Source organism: Eptatretus burgeri, unplaced genomic scaffold (genome assembly GCF_056783735.1).
Source record: "Eptatretus burgeri isolate ZD-2024b unplaced genomic scaffold, Ebu_testis_v1 Ebu_testis_scaffold_880, whole genome shotgun sequence".
NCBI classification, from domain to species: Eukaryota; Metazoa; Chordata; class Myxini; order Myxiniformes; family Myxinidae; genus Eptatretus; species Eptatretus burgeri.
In genome coordinates this window covers 499-20,255 of record NW_028222829.1, presented here as the reverse complement: position 1 = coordinate 20,255, position 19,757 = coordinate 499, and the positions used below count along the sequence as shown (strand labels likewise).

The following is a 19,757-nucleotide window of genomic DNA, read 5'->3' as shown; positions in this document are numbered from 1 at the left end:
CCACCACAGTCATAATGTTACGTGACCAATATTATTGTAATTACAATCTGTACTTGTATCATATGTGGTGACTGCTTTTGGTCCCTCATAAGCGAGTCTTTTGTACTGCAAGGGAGATTTTTTGCAATTGTTTCACAATTTAATCTTGCAAATAAAAACAATTTTGTAAACAAAAATCGAGGCATGGTGAAGGGTTGGAACACAGCACAGAACAGAACATGAATAACACAATGAAAAGGAGATACACATGAACAGGAGGGTGGAGGGCTACAATAGGAAGAATGAAAGCAAGGGGAGGGGGAGGGGGGCACTTGAGGTGAGAAAGTTGGATATAAGCTCAAACATGTTCAGAAGAGGAAGCGAAAACTGAGGATGAAACAAGAATGTGACGAAAAAGACAAGGATGAGTTTGCATGTCAGATAACCTGAGTGTGGTGGTAAACAGCCACCTTGAAGCCCTGCAGGGAGTAATGAGATTGAACAGACTGAGGAAGTTGGTTCCACAGGTGAGAGAAAAGAGGAACAAATTAGTGGAGATGAGCAGTGAGACTGGATTTTGGCAAGTTTCACCACAAGTTGGTCATTGGCAGCCAAGATGCACTCTGGAGAAATCTAGAGGGGTTCAGAGCATGGAAAAGACATAGCGTATGACCAGAAAGGAGGAGGGAGAACTCACTGACCACTGACCTTTCTAGGATGAAAGTCATCTTTCGTATTATTGCATGACAACCTCAGGAAACAGCATGCTGATATACTGGCAGCCCGGAGGCCATAACGGCAGAAATGAAAAAAGGGCACTGATGTGTCTGGTATTGTTTTATCTCTGAAAGCAACAAATGATGGGAGACAGATTTATAAAGTTAGCAAACATTATTTAATAACCCCTATTGTCTACGGCAATCAAAGTACCTCCAATTAGCTACAATAATAATTAGTCAATGAAATGATGCTTATGAAGTTTTGCATAAATTTGTTTATTGGTTCTGGAGAAGAAGATTTTTTAACGTTTTTATTTTCCATCCAATATGGCCATCAGACCACGTGACCAATGATGTCATCAATTTAATTATTCACTCACATCAGATCGTCGATCAGATATATGAAGTTTCCCAATATTCAGATATGGATTTTGAAACCACCAATTATGGCTGAAATACCACTTCACTAATGACATCATCATTATCAGCCTGCATACCACATGGGGAGTTGATGACATGCCTATCTTCATTTTTTTTCATTGAGCAGTTTCAGAGAGGAAGATGTCCATTTTTTTCTTTAATCCCATACAGCTGCCATTCCGTGTGACTTATAACATGATGGTTATCAAGAAAATATTCTACAGAGGGAGTCCCTCCTATCATTAAAGTTTTGCTTCGATCGGACAAGCGGTTGCAAAGAAAAACATTTTTAAAGCGAAAATTTATATATGTGGACAAAAAGTCAAAAGCTCGCTTTAAGCAAAAAATATATTTTACCAAAAAATCTTATTCCTGCAAAAACGTTCTTATTTGCCACATGCAAGCATTTTAAACACTTCACTTGTTCTGACTCCGATTTTTGTTCCCAATGACAATGCTGCAAAAATGCCTGTTTTTCATTCAATATTGTGTATTTCAATTTGTTCTAAGCAAAATGACGAATTTTACACATGAAACCTTGAAAATGCAAAAGCGTTCTAAAATGCTTGTGACAAGCGTGTGATGTTGTTTTTTAAAGTTGTGTAAGTTGTTCTGTCCATGTTGTTTGTTCAAAATCACAATTCCACTGCAGAAACGCGTATTTTATAATTCAACATTGTGTCTTTTCTGTTGTTCAAAAGAAAACAAAACAATTTACCGAATAAACCTTATTCATGCAAAAATGGTCTAATTTGCCTTCTGCAAGCATTTTCAACAACACATCAGCTTGTTCTGATCCCCATTTTTATTTAAAAAAAATCACTATTCTCATGCACAAACATGAGTTTTTCATCAAATACTGCATATTTTATCAAGTACACAACACATTTTACATCAGAAAACTGATTCCAGCACAAATGGTCTAATTTGCTGAAAAAGCGTTTTTCACAACAAATTAGTTTGGTATGACCCCGTTTATTTGTTCCAAATCAAAATTGTAATGCAGAACAAGGTTTACTTTTTCAAGCTTTTACTTTTTTCGCAAAAAAACCTCTTTTTTTAAAAAAAACTTTCTAAAGCTTTTACGAAGCTTTTATTGTAGCTTTTAGGATTTGTTTTGTATTTTAGTTTTCACAGAGCAAAACAACACATTTTACAAAAGAAGCATGACTCATGAAAAACGGTCTTATTTGCGTAATAAAAGCATTTTAAATAAAACAGCTTGTTCTGATGGCGTTTTTTTTACTCCAAATCACAATGCTACTGCAGAAACGTGTTTTTTTTTTCATCAAATAGTGTGAATTTTAACTTGTGCTTCGCAAAATAATATATGTTGCACAAGAAACCTTATTCATGCAAAAACGGTCTTCTTTCCTTTCCTTTCCTTCCATACAAGTGCTGTTTTAACAAGATGAAGCTTACCACTCTATTTGCCTGAATCAGCATTTTATAACAACACATTGGCTTGTTCTTAGCCAGTTTTTCCATTGTAGAATTGTAGAATCACTATTCCATTGTAGAAACGCATGTTTTTCTTCAAACAATGTGTAATTTAGCTTGTCCTAAGCAGAACAACACATTTTACACAAGAAAATTTATTCAGGCAAAAACTGTCAAATTTGCCAAATACGTTTTCAACAAGATGTCTGACCCCGTTTTTTTGTTCTAAATCATTATCCCACTGCAGAAACACATGTTTTCATCAAATAGTGTGTATTTTACCTTGTTCTTCGGAAAATAATGCATTTCACACAAGAAACCTTATTTATTCAAAATGGTCTAATTTGCCAATTGCAAGCATGTTTGAGAACACAGGAAGTAGTTCTGTCCCAATTTTTGTGCATAACAACCATTCTCCTGCAGAAACACATGTTTATTATTGTAAATTATGTATTTTAGCTTCTTCCAATCAAAATAAAACATTTTACATGAGAAATCATGTTTCAACAATCTCAGAAGGATGATGCTGAGTCAACCAACCTGGTAAAAATTCAACAACTAAGCAAGATTTGAACCCAGTACCCAAAGATCCTCAACGTGACATCCTACCAATTAAGCCAACACCAGACATGTTTTGGATACTACAAACCTTATAAATACAAAAATGATCTGTTTTGCTGAAAATGCGTTTTTAACAACACGTAATGTTATCACCCCGTTTTTCGTTCTCAATCACCATTGTAACTAGCATAACCCACGCTCTGCTCGACATGTTGGGGTGGGTGTGTTTGAGAAAGGAACTGATGCAGAGTATCAGTAGTAATTTTACTTTAATGTAAGTGAAATACAATGTTCAAAGTACTTCTTGATACACAATGTTTTGGGTTATAGCATTGTCATTGTGGAAAACTTGTTTTGTAGTGGGTATAATTTGCATCGTAAAGCCAAATGCAGTAACCGTTTTTGGCACGATTTCACTGTTTCAGAACCATTTTATTTAATTTTCTTGTACCATGCACCTCATATGGTCTTTGAGATAATGTAAGCCGAATATCACGTTACTGGAGCACAGAACAAAGTCGAACATAGCGTGACACGAAACCACAAACTCGGAAATAATATATAAGATGCAGAAACATGTTTTTCATCAAAATGTGTGCATTTATGCTTGTCAAAGCAAAAAAAGATTTATTCATGCAAAAACGTTCTTTTTTGACAAATGCAAGCATTTTTCACGCTTCACTTGTTCTGACCCCGATTTTTGTTCTCAATGAAAATACTGCAGAAATGCATGTTTCCATCATTATTGTGTATTTCAACTTGTTCTCAGCAAAATAACGAATTTTACACATCAAACCTTAAAAATGCAAGTGTTCTTATTTTCCGGTGACAAGCGTGTGATTTTTTCCGTTGTTTAAGTTCTCTCCGTTGTTTTTGTCCAAAATCACCATTCCAGAAACGTCAGTTTTTTTAAATGCAATATTGTGTATTTAAGATTGTTTGAAACAAAACAACAGGTTTTACAAAATAAACCTTATTCATGCAACAACAGACTTACTTGAGTAACACAAGCACTTTTTATACATTACGACCCCGTTTTTTGTTCCAAATCACGACACTCGTTCAGAAACATGTGTTTTTCATCAAATACTGTGTATTTGTATTTTAGCTTGTACTGAATAAAAGACATTTTTTCAGAAGAAATATGACTCATGATAAATGATCTTTTTTGAGTAATAAAAGCGTTTTAACGAAAACAGCTTGTTCTGACCACGTTTTTTGTTCTAAATCACAATGCCACTGCAGAAACGTATGTTTTTTCATCAAATCGTGTGTACTTTATCTTGTTCTTAACAAAATAATACATTTTCCACAAGAAAGCTTGTTCATGCAAAAATGGTCTTCTTTCCTTTCCTTCCAGATAAGTGCTGCTTTTTCAGGATGAAGATTACCACTCCATTTGCCTGAATCAAGCGTTTTATAACAACACATTAGCTTGTTCTAACCCTGGTTTTGTTCGTCATCACTATTCTATTGAAGAAATGCATGTTTTTCTTCAAATAATGTAAATTTTAGCTTTTTCTGAGCAAAACAACACATTTTACACAAGAAACTTCATTCATGCAAAAACTGGTCAAATTTGCCAAATACGTTTTTAACAACACATGAGCTTGGCTTGACCCCGTTTTATGTTCTAAATCATTTCTCCACTGCAGAAAGACATGTTTTTCATAAAATATTGTGTATTTCAACTTGTTCTCAGAAAACCAACGAATTTTCTGTATTAAACCTTAAAAATGCAAGTGTTCTTATTTGCCTGTGACAAGCATGTGATTTTTTAGTTGTTTAAGTTGTTCTGTCCATGGTTTTGTCCAAAATCACCATTCCACTTCAGGAACGTGTGTTTTTTTTAATTAAACATTGTGTGTTTTTGGTTGTTCAAAACAAAACAAAATATTTCACCGAATAATAGTGAGGCGGCTTAGCCCAAACAAAGAGAAACAAAGGAAGAAACAAACGAGAATCCTAATCCTGAAACTTGTCAGATGAATTTTTGGACTTGATTTTTCTCAATACACTTTTTATCCTGTCTTTTCAAATAACCACCTACCTACCTGATATGAAAAATCCCTTCCTGAGTTTAGAAGGTGTGGCCCTGCCTGGAAGTGGAACCGGACCCCAGGCCTACTCTCGACCCGTCACCCACGTTCCACGTGACACGCACGACACAGACGAGACACGTCTCTTGTTTGTTGATATTCATTCAACAAAGTGGTGAATTACCACATTGATTCAAGACTAAAATGCTTTTGCAGTTAATCTGAAGAAAGCATATTCTCTCGCGGAATATTCAGTGCATTACAAGAACATCTTACCTTTCTGTCCTCGAATATCGACATATTTAGAGAGAAACTCGCCCACAAATCCTTCCTTCTGTGCATGTGTACCGGAAGTCGGAGTGGAACTTGGTGAACAACTTCCGGATTGTGTGACGTCACGGCGATTGCTCGTATTCAGTGAGGTGGCTGAGGATCTCCTGATGAAGGATATAATTAAATAAAGTCGTTTATTATCTTCAACAGGAATGTTAAAATTAACCCAAACATCCAATTTTCAATCTTGCACTTCCTTGGAGTTCCTGAGCATGCAAAGTTTCAGGATGTTTGGTTGATAGAGTTTTGGAGTTGGGGAAGACACACACTGAAACACTGACACACTGACACACGACACACTGACACACACAAACACACAAACACACACAAACATATTGACATTTTTCGGAAAATTTGATTGTTCATTGTGATTCATTATTATTAATGTTTCTCAGCTGATCATGTTTTCTTATTTTATTCCTTTCCCTCACGGTTTGGTTCTTGTTCCAATCCATCAGCACAAACGATCACCGAACTCAATAAATGCTCGACAGACAAACCCTGTGTTGTTGAGTCCCTCAAGAGATCTCACTTGGTCGAGTCACAATAACCAGGTAAAAAGTGGTTCAATGGAGAAGGCGAAAACAAACAGGTCGCCGAGCAATTGGTCCACATCGACCGATCACCAAAATAAGGGGGAAATACCACACAACACGGTCTCACACAGCGTTGTATCGAGCAGCACAGTGACACGACTCGACTCGACTCGACTCGACACGACACGAATCGTCACGACTCGACACGACTCGAGTCGACACGACTGGACACGACTTGACAAGACACAACATGACACGGCACGACTCGAGTCGACACGACTGGACACGACTCGACAAGACACAACATGACACGACTCGACTCGACTCGACACGACTCGACAAGACACAACATGGCACGGCACGACTCGAGTCGACACGACTGGACACGACTCGACAAGACACAACATGACACGGCACGACTCGAGTCGAAACGACTGGACACGACTCGACAAGACACAACATGACACGGCACGACTCGAGTCGACACGACTGGACACGACTCGACAAGACACAACATGACACGACTCGACTCGACTCGACACGACACGACACGACTTGACACGACACGACTCGACTCGAGTCGACATGACTGGACACGACACGACACGACACGACTCGACTCGACTTGACTCGACATGACAATACATGACACGACTCGACTCGACACGACTCGACTTGACTCGACATGATTCGACACGACTCGACTCGACTCGACGTGACACGACACGACACGACACGACTCGACACGACTCGACACGACACGACTCGACACGACTCGACTCGACTCGACATGTCACGACACGACTCGACTCGACATGTCACGACACGACTCGACTCGACACGACTGGACACGACTCGACACGACTCGACACGACACGACCCGACACGACACAACTCGAGACGACTCGAGACGACTCGACTCGACTCGACTGGACTCGACATGTCACGACACGACTCGAGCTTTCACGTTATCCTTTCTAAATGATTTGGAACAAATTATCACGCACCCTTCCCATATCCCAGATCGTCATGACCACACCAACAATACTTTGGATTTGTTCTTCACTTCCAATCAGTTGCATCACAACTATACAATTTCACCTCCAATTGTTTCTTCTGACCACAATCCTGTGAACATCCCTGAACTTTCCCCAACTTCTCATTCGACTGCTCCGATGAAACGCCAGTATTGGCATTTCAATAATGATGACTCGACTGGTTTACTTAACTTCTTTTCTGACTTTCCCTGGAAAGATCATTCCCTCTCCTTGGGCGATGCCTCCATCTCTGCTGAATGTTTCGCTGAGGTTATTGTTGCAGGAATGGAGGCTTATATCCCCTTCTCTTTCAAATCTATCTCTCTGACCAATTCTGCTCTGCGTCCATTCGTGTAAGGGATGTCGCATCTTGAACATGGAAAAACTCTTCTTCCTCTGACTCGTATTCAGCTTTCATATCCGCCAGAAATCATTGCAAACATGTTATTCGTGAGGTGAAGCATTCCTTTATTCAAAAGAAATGTGACAACCTCTCATCTTCTTCTGGTCCTGAGCTAAACGTATCTCCAACAACTTCTGTCACTCTAACTTTCTTCAGTTTTCCGTTCGGATGATGCTCTTGCTGTCTCTCCGACCAATAAAGCAACTCTTTTTGTTTCTCTTTTCTCCTCCAAATCCACACTGTATGACTTGAACCTTCCATCTCCCTCTGCTGCTCTCCTCATCAATCCAATGTCCCTCCCCATAATCTCTTTTCACGCAGTCAAAAAAAATACTTCTCTCTCTCTCTGGATATAAGCAAAGCCTACGGGCAAGATGACATTCCTCCCTGTGTCTTGAATGAATGTGCTACAGAACTTTCACCCTGTGCTTGCTCGTTGTTTCGTTTTTGTTTAAAAACCCAAACTTTTCCTCTTCCCTGGAAACATGCCTTAGTAGAACCTATTTTAAAGAAAGGTGATCGTTCAAAACCCTTCTAACTGCCGTCCGATTGCTCTGACTTCCACTGTTTCCAAAGTCCATGAATATCTTCTCAATTCCCATTTTCTCAAGCATCTTGAATCTCAGTCTTCCTTCTGACCACCAATACGGCTTTCGCAAGGCAAGATCTTCAGGTGATATCTCTTCTTACATTACGAATGTGGGTGCCTCTTTGAGAGATGATGTGGAATCCTTTGTTGCCGGCCTTGATATCTCAAAAGCCTTTGACAGAGTTTGGCATCGGGATCTGATTTCCAAGCTTCCCTCTTTCACATTTCCTCCTTCACTCTGCTCTCTCACATCGAGCTTTCTCTCAGACCACTCTATCTCTGTAATTGTTGATGGTTCATCATCTCCCCCTTCTCCATCAACAGCGGTGCACCTCAGGGTTCTGTTCTGTCCCCATCACTCTTCCTTCTTTTTGTCAATGACCTTCTTTCTTCCACAAATAACCAAATGCACTAGTATGCTGATGACTCAGCATTACATTCCTCCATGCCTTTCACATTTGCCCCATCTTCCCTCACTCCATCGACATCTCGTTTCATCACAGCCACCTCTTTAAATTCGGATTTGGACAAGATCTCCCAGTGGGGCACATGTAATCAAGTTAAGTTTAATGTTTCAAAAACTCAATTTCTTCCCATCTCTCTCTCTCTAAAACTCCTCTCAACTCTCCAATCTCCTTTGAAAGCTCCACAATTACACCATGTGATACAACACATCTACCAGGTATTACTCAAACATCATATTTTATCCTGGAATTCGCATATTATACAAATAACTTAATCTGCTTCAGAGAAATGAGGAGTCCTGTTCAGATGTTGATGAGGCCTCGTTGAGGACGATTCAGTGCGTGTCTGCAGCCTTTAACATAAAAAAGGGATGTAAGGACAGCCTCGGAGTGCATACAATCACCTCGAAGCTGTCTGGCCTGCAAGGATAGCCTCTGGGTATACACACTCACCTTGAAGCTGTCGAGCCTGTAAGGATAGTCTTGGGGGTACGCACACTCACCTCGATGTTGTCTAGCCTGTAAGGATAGTCTTGGGGTATACACACTCATCTTGAAGCTGTCTCGCTTGTAAGGATAGCCTCGGGGTAACTTGAAGCTGTCGAGCGGAGGTTGGAATCCTGCCTTACCTGTGAAAGATCATCCTGGTGCTTCACATGCAGGGTGATTTATCAATGCTGATAGTTTATGCCATCCTTTCGATGCAAGCCAAACTGGGTACCCCATTTGGGAGAAAGAGTCAGTCGACGTTCAAGACCCCACAGTGTTCTTTATGAAAATAGACTAGACATTCCAATCACCCAGAAACAAAATGCAAATCACTGCCCTAACCTCCAGGGGGCACTGAATCAGCGGCACATCTGTGGCCTCATCCACCCTGTGTCCTTGTGTGGCATCACAAAGAAGAAGCGTGAAGTCGTAACACAATGCAGTTCAAATTCCGAGGTTTTAACCAAACCAGCATGTTTCACAACACAGTTCATCGTTTTCAGATCGCCGTGACAACGCAAACCGAAGACCCTCCTTCATAGTTACAGAAGAGTTTATTCGAACCTGGTTATCGAGAAGGTAATAAAATAGTCTCACCATAAGTTTGAAAGTAACTTAAAAATCCCTCATTACAACGAACCAACAGAACTGTAATTATCGAACAAGATAATCTCGGATAAGAAAACTAATCTCATGAGAACGAACGATTCCCCAAACTTACCGACTCTTTCCAATCAAGTGACCAGGACGGATCAAAATCAGGTGAACAGGTGTTGAGATGATCTCCGAGTGATGTGGAGCAGAGCGAATCGTCCTTTTATCAGAAGCAAAATTGATGATTTGACCTGATTTGTGTTTCTCAATATGTTAGTAAATCAATGCCAGGTAAACCTGGATGCTCCGACAAAGCAGGAAATTACAAAGAAAGATTTACATTTCAAACAAACCAAAACACATCACTCAAGATATAACAATACAGGATGTGTATAAAGTGCTTGTGTGCACAACAGCATCAAACTATAAACATCAGATGAAAGAAAAGTAGGACCACGGGACCTGAAGCTCACCTGCATCAGCAGACACAGTGAATGACGTCATAAAATCTTGGAACTTTTGTTCATCTGCCGAATCTGGTTTGATATTTGATTTTCCATCCTCCTTCATGAGCGTCTGTGTCGCCAAAGTAGCTTCTTGTGCAAGGGTTCTACTTGTTGGTTTGCCATTGCCTTCCCAACAGAAGTTCGGGAAGGAATTTGCAACATGGTCATGGTGCCGGTGATAGCTCGCCTTCTCTTCCTGAAGAGTATCTTTGGGATCTTTAATGTGCATCAACGAATATCGAAAGACAAGATGCCCAGTCGTCCAACGGAGGAACGACACACACAGTGATGATTCAGTCTGTGAAACACCAGAATGGCATTTTATAACTAGGCTGAGATTCAAACCCAGGCTCGACAGCTTAGAGGCAAGTTTGTGTACCTTGAAGTCAACGTGTCAGCCAAGGTCGTGAAAATATAATCTACTGGTGTTCGTGGTGGTATAAAATATCATCAGGCCTTCAATAAATACCTTGAAAAGAGTGAAAAAAGGAATTCTGGAGCCATTTCACCTCATGTCCAGCACTGCACTTTTTGTTCACCACACTATATTAATTAATGTTCGTGTGTGTGACCCATACACACACTCAAATCGAAGCTTTGAAGCTGTCTTGTCCGAAAGGATAGCCTCGGGGTACGCACACTCACCTCCAAGCTGTCGAGCCTGTCAGGATAGCCTCGGGGTACCAACGTTGTACGGATAGCCTGTTCACTGCTGTACCACACGTTTTCCACCAAGATGATGTCTCAGTCACTGGCCGCTCAGAGATTCATCATCTTGACAACCTCGAATGTGTGCTTTTCATTTTCTCAGACTCTGGACAACACATGCGGAGAGACAAGTGGGAGTTCATGGTTCAGTGTGTGACGTATTTGTGACATCGTATCAATGCCGAAGGCTGACGTCCCATTGAAGAGATCAGAGCAATCACAGACGTCCCATCTCCGACCAACATTTCTGTACTCAAGACTTACATTGGTATGCTGCAGTTTGACAGCAGTTATATCCCAAACATTGCTACCATGCTTCGCCCACTGTATTGTCTGTTCAAAAAAGCGACAGTTGGAAATGGGACATTGCGGAGTCATCAGCCTTTCAGAAGTCAAAAGACATGCTGCAGTCTTTAAATGTTCGAGTTCACGACGACCCAGACAAAGACATGGTCCTGTCGTGTGATACGAGTTTGTTCGGGATTGGTGTTGTTTTGTCACACATCATGCCAGATCACACAGAGAGACCAATCGCATTCACATTCGTACACTGTCCCCGGCTGAGAACTGCAGTCAGCTGGACAAAGAAAGACTTGGCATTGTATTTGGAGTTAAGAAATTTCACCAGTGCATCTTCGGTCAACATTTCACGATTTACTCGGACCACAAACCACTGATTAGTTTGTTTGTTACAACAAGAACTACCTCAGAGGTCTTACTGGCTCAGTTCATACGCTGGTCATTTCACTCTCAACTAATGATTGTGACATTACGTACAGACCTGGCTCCACAATTTCAATTGCAGACGCCATGAGTCGCCTGCCACTTCTGGACACAGTGTTGGACCCGCCGACACCTGGCAACGTGATATTGTTGTGGGCCGGGGGTCTGTGGCGATAACGACCACCAGGTGGTCTCCTGCCGAACCACGTCTCCTGCCGAACAACCGGAATTTAGGTCGTGACCCTTGGATACCTCCAAAGGTCACGGGTTCCTCAGCAGACCATGGACGCCAATATGTCGACCGCGTTCGGTCGGGTTAATTGACGAATTTCAATATACCTAAGTTCCCACGCAGTCCAGCTACTGGGGAAACCACACACTCGATGGGCTCTGTCGAACCGGGTTGCTCTATTGACCTCGGTCCAGTATAACCGAGCAGAATTACCAGAGTCCATCGGACCCAAATGAACAATTTACGGCCCGAACGGCCTTACTCGTTGTCAATACGAGGCCAATGAAGGAAAGCACAGAAACGAACTGGAACATTTAACAGGGGATTTATTTTACAATAATAATCGGGGAGTGAAGCACACAAAGAGCAGAGTGAAACCGACAAAAAGCAAAGCAGGTATGTACGATGCACTTAGGCAATTCTAATTCAAGACGGGGCCCACGGACACACACACACACACACACACACACACACACACACACACACACACACACACACACACACACACACACACACACAAGAAACTGGACCCCGTAGGTTTATTTCGGTCAAGCCGTCCCGGAGTACCTGTCCGCTCCATGCGGCCTCACCGACTTCGAAACCACCATGGTGGGATTGTAACCCACGACCCGAAGTCCACTACCCTCGTCCGAGACCACTCCACCAAGACCACCACTGTCTCAGACCGCTCCAGCCATGGCCACGACCGTCCCAAAATCGCCACGATCACTGTCTGTCGAACGTTTGGCGAGAGAACCACACAAATCCTCTTCAGGTGGAAGGGTCCTCTTCTCCTTGCCACTCGCCTCCTCATTGGCCGGTGGGTGTCAGGCGACTCATGGCGGCCTCCTGATTGGCTGGGCGCGTGTGTGGTGCTCGCCCCCCACTCATGCGATTAACACGAAACTCCACACACGTATTCCACTCCAGGATTGGAGGCAGAAAATCAATTTATGATGTCGTAGATCACATGGTTCGTCAGCCATCTTGGATAGAAAATTAATACATATTAAAAATCTTCTTCTCCAGAACAGCTGGACAGATTCAGTCAAAATTTCAGACACACTTTCCCCAAGACATCCTTTCACAAGTTTGTTAATTTCAAATTGATAATTCACCTGGTTTGGCGGCCATGTTGAATTTCCGAAAAAACCTTCAAACTTCTTCTTCTCCAGAACGACTGGTCAGATCAAGGGAAAACTTCACATAGGTATTGCCCACGAGTAGTGAATATAATTTTGTTAATTTCTAATTTATAGGTCACATGGTTTAGCAGCCATGGTGGATTCAATAATTATATTAAATAATGTTTTCTCTGGAACCACATAACCTTTCGAAGCTAAACTTGGCCAGTATAATCTACCCCCTTGGCTGCATATAGGTTAAAAATTACGACGTCACATGTCACATGGTTTGGCGGCCGTCTTAGACAGAAAAACGCACCTTGTCTGATAAATTCGAAACTTCACAAACGTATTCCACAACACGATTCGAAGTAGAATATAAATTTATGATGTCATCGATCGCTTGGTTCGTCAGCCATGTTGGATTGAAAATTAATACATTTTAAAAATCTTCTTCTCCAGAACAGCTGGACAGATTGAGGCAAAAATTCACACACACTTTCCCCAAGACATCCTTTCACAAGTTTGTTAATTTCTAATTGATAGGTCACATGGTTTGGCAGCCATATTGAATTTACCATAAAACCTTCAAACATCTTCTTGTCCAGAACATCTTCTGGACAGATCAAGGGGAAACTTCAGAAACGTATTGCACAAGACCAGTGAATATAAGTTTGTTAATTTCTAATTGATGTCACATGGTTTGGCAGCCATGTTGGATTGAAGGATAAATATTAATTAATGTTTACTCTGGCACCGCTGCTTCTATATATACCAAGCTTCACATTTGTAATCGAGCCGACATGCGAAACTTCGTTTTAAAATTTCAATCCGATCAGCCACATGGTTTGTCAGCCAGAATTATTTAATTATTTGAATCTAAGAACTTTTGGATTTGTTTTTTTCCAGAAGGCTCACTTGGCTGCACCTCCATGCGTTTGAGGGTGCAGGAATAGCAATTCAATTGATACCGCCAATGTCCCCAGGAAAAAGGGCCATCTGCATGCGTAATAACGAGATTGAACACTTTGTGCCACCTGGTTTGTTACTTGTCTGTCCCGCACTGTCCCGAAGCAAGACTGCATTTGTATCAATATTAAAGAATGTGTTCTCTGCAAACACTTATCGTATCGAAGGGAAACTTTGCAAAATTCTCATTTAAGTCTCATGTTGTATCAAAAGCGGAGTCTTGGTACCCGGTCATCACTGCCAGCAGTTATAAAGTGGCAGTTCTAATTGCCTTTGATTGGGTAATTTTCGAAGCACATTGCTTCAGTGTGGCTAATCCGTGTCAACAGACATCGTCCACATGACACCACGTACTTGAAAATCCAAAACACAAGATGGTCCATGGGAGAAATCCTCGGGGGAATATTATCTCGTTTTAGGAGGGGAGTTTAACAGCGAGTTCACATTTTGTTTTACTTTCCCTTTCACCTTTCTCTGTACGTACGAGCTTGAACCCGTCTGGCTTGTAGGGGTGGCGGCATGTCGACAGCACTGCAGGGTGTCCACTCGTTTGCTCTCAAATGACGGCATTTGCACACAAAGAATGTTTTACCACAAAGAAGGTCTCGCAATGGCTCCTTGCTGCTCCCTTTTATATTCCCCAGGTGAAGCACGGGGCTCGGACCTGAAAGCAATGTGCTGTGGCCCAACTCCCGCTCCTCTGTTTGGCCACAGCAGCTCTCTCCATGCCTCGCCAGGCTCCAGGATCGGAAACCGGCTCAGATGCCCACGAGCCTCGGTATGGTTCGGCGCTCCCGGCTTAACATGGTGAGCATGCTCATCGAGCTGGCACTCTGGCCCTGAACGTGCACTCAGTGGAGTTTGTATGTCGGATGGTAGCGGACTTTCTCCGCAACTCCTTCTCCTTCTCCTTCACGACCCACGAGCCACAATGCACATTCGGGACCCTAACCAAATCCCTGAATCGCCGTTCCCACGACCCCGCCTCGTTGCTTATGGTCTTACGGTCGTCTGCTGACTGGATGAGGGCTGCGATAATTCTGTACGCTCACCTGGGACGTTCCCGGTGAGATGCGGTGGAGAATATCGTGTCTGCAGCCCCTGCCAAGCATCGCGCAGCACCAAGAACAATGGCGACATGGCGTGGTGCTCGAAATGGAGTGGCAAATTGTGGCGATGTATTTTTACCGGGTGCTGGAGGCGTCTGCGGTCAAGCAGATGAGGTTTGCTGAGGAAGGTGAGGAGTAAGGTGAGCTGTCGTTTGGGAATTCGCAAGCAGGTTTGAGTGGAGAATGATGCGCAAGTTCCCGAAGAAGGTTGTTTTGTGTGCAACAAGGAGGATGACAGAGCCATGGGAGGCATCGTGGTGTGCAGATTAAAAATTGTCCGTTGAACGGCATGTGTGTGCTTCCATGCTTGGTGTGAATTATGACTCACATGAAAGGGTCAGAGTCGAGGTCAGAGTGCCGATCATAGAGATATTTATGAGACCTAACTACCAGTCCCACGCAACACAATTCGTCCCGTTTAGACGCAAGACATGAGGGAAGGACTAACGACATGAATACTCATGAAATAACTGCCTGAGAAGCACTGCATGTTGGGTGCCATTGCCTTCGAGGCATGTGGTTTTGTGGAACCGCAACAATATATACCTCTCGACTGTCCCTCAAGGACTAATAAAAATTTGAATGACTCTTTCATACACAGTTTATCGTTTGCTTCTAATGTGTGCACAAGCACTTTATACACATCCTGTGTTGTAATATCCCAAGTGATGTATTGAGGTTTTTTTGAAATGTAAATCTTTACTTTATTTTCTGTTTACTCAGAGCATCCAGGTTTACCTGGCGTCGACTTACTAACTATGGAAGAAATGAATTTAATTTTCACTCAGGTTCAGCAAACAAATGAGAATGTTTAATCATGTACACGCACACAAACAGGAGAGAGAGAGAGAAAAAAAAAATCGATCAACGAAACTCTCAAGGAAAAACCCTTTACCCAAGTCTTGTATATCGAATGGGGACAAGTTGGGGAAATGATTGAACAAGCAGGATAAAAGAGAAATAACTTTTCATCGGGGAGAGAGTAACTTTTCCCATCGTTTGAAAGAAAAATAACTGCTTTCTGCAACTGGGAAAGGAGTGAGACAGTCGAAACAACGTCGGCAGGACAAAGCACAGCCAATCAGAAAAGAGCACAACATCCCCTTCGAGGTTCCCCAGGGTTGGGCAGTACAGAAAGTTCCACAGATCAAGGGAGTCAATCATCTCTTCGGAACGTTCCGAGCATTGATAAAGAACAACATTACATGAACTGGCACTGCTCACAGAACCTCAGCAGCTTTTACAATCCATCTCCACAACAAGGAGGAGGAGGAGATCGAAACCATTCTCTGTTAAGAGCGTTGTTGCTGGTTAAGCAGTCTCCTAGGCTATTGGGCACAATCCTGGACGGGTCGCCATTCCGACACAGTATACCAGCATGCTGGCATTCATTTTGCCGACCTCGGAAGGATGACAGTGTGAGGAGGGCTATGTTCTGGTCACATCCGATCCATAATTAATACATATATATTCGTTAGATGTCGGGATTCGAACCCACTTTTAAAATACTCTGTAAATGCTTTGGTTTAACTCTCTGTCTTTTAGTGGCACGGTGTCCCAGCAAGTCAACCCACCAGATGCCCTCCAAAGACGCAGGCTGTGTTATTTCAGTTATACCGTCCCGAGGAAAATGTTATCTGGATTCTCCTAAGCATTCCACTCCTGGGCCTTTTGTTTAGTTAAAAAGGGTCATAGCCTGTAAATGCTGTCAGATAGTCCATCATTGGCACAGGGCTGCCCCCTAATGGTCAACCCACATTCCTTTTCTGAGAAACGAATAGAGCTGGGTTCTTTTACCAAAGCCAGACCTGTTTTCCTCTTTGGATTAATGTGAACTTAAAAGGGATTTCTGTTTGTCCTGGAACAATCCCACAGTGATAACACTTTTGGACGTGGGAGATGGACGACTGTTAGGCCATAAAATAAGAGCTTTTGTCACACCAACTGGAGTTAGAGTATAACCAGACATAGATTGGAATTGGAGATAGATTGTATATAAGGGAGAGTTTTTGAATGTAAAACTCAGTGTGGTTTTGGGAGCTCTCCATTGTCGGTTGAGCTGCCAACACCAACTCCGCTGGCTGGCTTGTGGTCCTTCAATAAAGCTGCATTTTGGTGAATCCTCTTCTGTTGACTCTCTTCATACCTGGCTGGGGAATGGAGTCTTCATAGACAGGATACAAAAAGACATGCACGATATTCATTAAATTTGTGAACTAAATAAGAAATATCAAACGTTATATTTCATCATGCACTCATTGAAAAACTGAAGTCTTCCCGGAACTTATGCAACATTTCCAAGTTATCACAGCGTTTTAATCAAAAAATGACAAATCAATATCACAAATCAACATCAACTGAAGCCTGATGTTTGTTTTCACAGAAAGTACATGCAACAGAATACATGGATAATCATGTTTCCAATTGAATCCTCTCAACTGCAGCATTTACCGAAGTTCAAATAATATTTTATGAGTGAGGAGTAATGGCTTTATTCATTCACAACAATTACATATGCATAAAGAGGAAATCTTAGAAACAAACAAATTGAGAAAATACAAATCGGGTCTTGTCATCAATTTAGCTCATGAGAAAAAGGAGGATTCGCTCTGCTCCACCTCCCTCACTCAACACCTCGACCTTTTGATGATTTTGATCCACCATGTTCATTTGATTGGAAAGTGTCAGTAAGTTTGGGGAATCGTTCATTCTCATGAGATTAGTTTTCTCATCCGAGATTATCTTGTTTGATACACCGAGTTCTGCTTGTTTGTTGTAATAAGGGATTTTAAAGTTACTTTCAAGTGAATGGTGAGTATTTTATTGCCTCCTTGGTAAGCAATCCAGTCGGGTAATGAGGTCATCCTCCGTCATAGAAACTTGTTCCTCGGTTCATCTGAACTGGAGGGCTGGGGGGGGGGGGTGGGTGTCATGTGTATGTACGTGTGCAACAACTACCTTCAAGAAACACAAGGAAATTAGACTCAGGTGGAGGCCATTCAGCCCATCAAACCTGTTCTACCTCAATGCTGCACAAATTTATCAACACAAGCTAAAACTAGAAGGGCACTCGGTAGAGCGTATGCCTCCATCACAATGTCTGATCCACGAGAACATATCGGGCCCAATACATTTTTGAAATTTCATGCAAGATATCGTTTTTGGCCCGATCTCTCAATGGTGAAGATTTAGTGAAACCGGTTGAAATGGGGTAAAGCTCCTGGGACTTATGACATCCGTGCTGAACTTTTCAAGCCCGGAGGAAATGCTGAAATCATGTTGCTGCAAGCAGTTCTGTGCTCTGCTTGGCACACAGGCATCATCCCAACTGATTGGAAGAGGGGCCTTGTTTTCCCTCTCTGGAAAGTGAAGGGTGATCGCCAGGACTGCAACAACTAACGAAGGGTGCCTCTGCTTTCAGTTCTGGGCAAGGTCTTTGTTCGGATAATTCTTTACAGGGGTCGCCATCATCGACTTGAGTACCAACGCCCAGCACACTCAGGCTTTACACCAAAGAGGTCAATGATTGACGGTATCCTGTCCTTCGGGTCCTCATCACACACAGATGAGATTTTCCACAGGGGCTGCTTGCATCCTGTGTTGATCTCTGCAAACTTTTCGATTTAGTGAACAGGGATGCCCTCTGGATGATTTTTGGTCTTTGTGAGGTGCTACCATAACTGATCAATCTGATGTCTGGACTATACTCTGACACAGAGAGTGCTGTGAGATGTGGTGGTACCATCTCTGACTTATTTCCAGTTGTTACTGCAATTCTTCAGGGGTGTGTGCTGGCCCCCAAACTTTTCAGCGCTTGTATGGAATGGCTTCTGGGGAGCATGTTGGAGAGACCAAGCTGTGCTGCATCATTTGCGAATGTCAAGATCTATGACCTTGATTTCACAGATGATGTAGTCATCTTTGTGGAGACTCTGGATTTCCTTTTGGGGGCCCTCGAGGTTCTGAATGAGGAGTCGGAGTTGCTGGGATTACGGGTTTCCTGAGTCGAAGCGAAGATCCAGGCTTTACCTGCATATTGGATGCTGCTATCTTATCTGTACCTGTTTTTGGCGAGGATGTTGAGGTCATGGATAGATTAATTTGCCTTGGCAGTAATGTTCATTTCTCTGATGGCTGAGAATCAGAGATAAATAGACATCTGGGTCAGACCTGTGGAGTCAAGGATTCACTGGATCATGGGGTACGGCACCATTGGTACCTGTGCAGGAGGACGAAAATCTGAGTATTCAAGTCGTTGCTGCTTCCAGTCTTGCTCTGAGGACGTGAGACTTGGACACTGCCCAGGGATGTGAGATGGAGACGTAATTCCTTTGGAATGAGGAGCTTAGGGAGCAGATCCTCCCTTTGACTGCATCAACAAATATTAACATTGTAATATTTAATGGGGGTCTCATTACAACCTGCACTCTTATCATTTCTTCTTTTGGATAAGTGCCTTGGGGTCAATAACATCCCAACCTGAGAAAAGAGGAAAGACCCAGGGATGATAACTCGAACATGAACGATGAAGCACGGTGTGCTTCAAGATGAAGCACCACCAGTAGGCACGGCATCAAAATGTCGTTTTTAGTTTCACAGAAACGGGATCTGAACCCAGGATAAACACCTCAATGCCGAGTGAGATACCCAGCTCCCAGTCCTGCATCGGGACTTGAACCCAGGATAACACTTAAGTGCCGAGTGATTGTTTATCTTGTTTATCCGTTTGTTTATCTTCAGTCCAATTGACCAAATACTTCACATTCTTGGGATGCATAGAGGT

At 42.4% G+C, this 19,757-nt stretch overlaps 1 long non-coding RNA gene across 2 annotated transcripts; it reads right to left on the bottom strand.

Annotated features, from left to right (window-relative positions):
- Positions 1 to 473: 473 nt before the first annotated feature.
- Positions 474 to 9,868, bottom strand: LOC147007041 (uncharacterized). Of its 2 annotated transcripts, none has more exons than XR_015054444.1 (3): positions 9,731 to 9,868; positions 5,435 to 5,595; positions 474 to 612 (listed from the first exon to the last, which is right to left on the bottom strand). It is a non-coding gene; the product is annotated as an uncharacterized LOC147007041 (long non-coding RNA). The 2 variants fall into 2 exon arrangements; XR_015054443.1 differs by lacking the exon at positions 474 to 612 and adding an exon at positions 643 to 823.
- Positions 9,869 to 19,757: the final 9,889 nt, after the last annotated feature.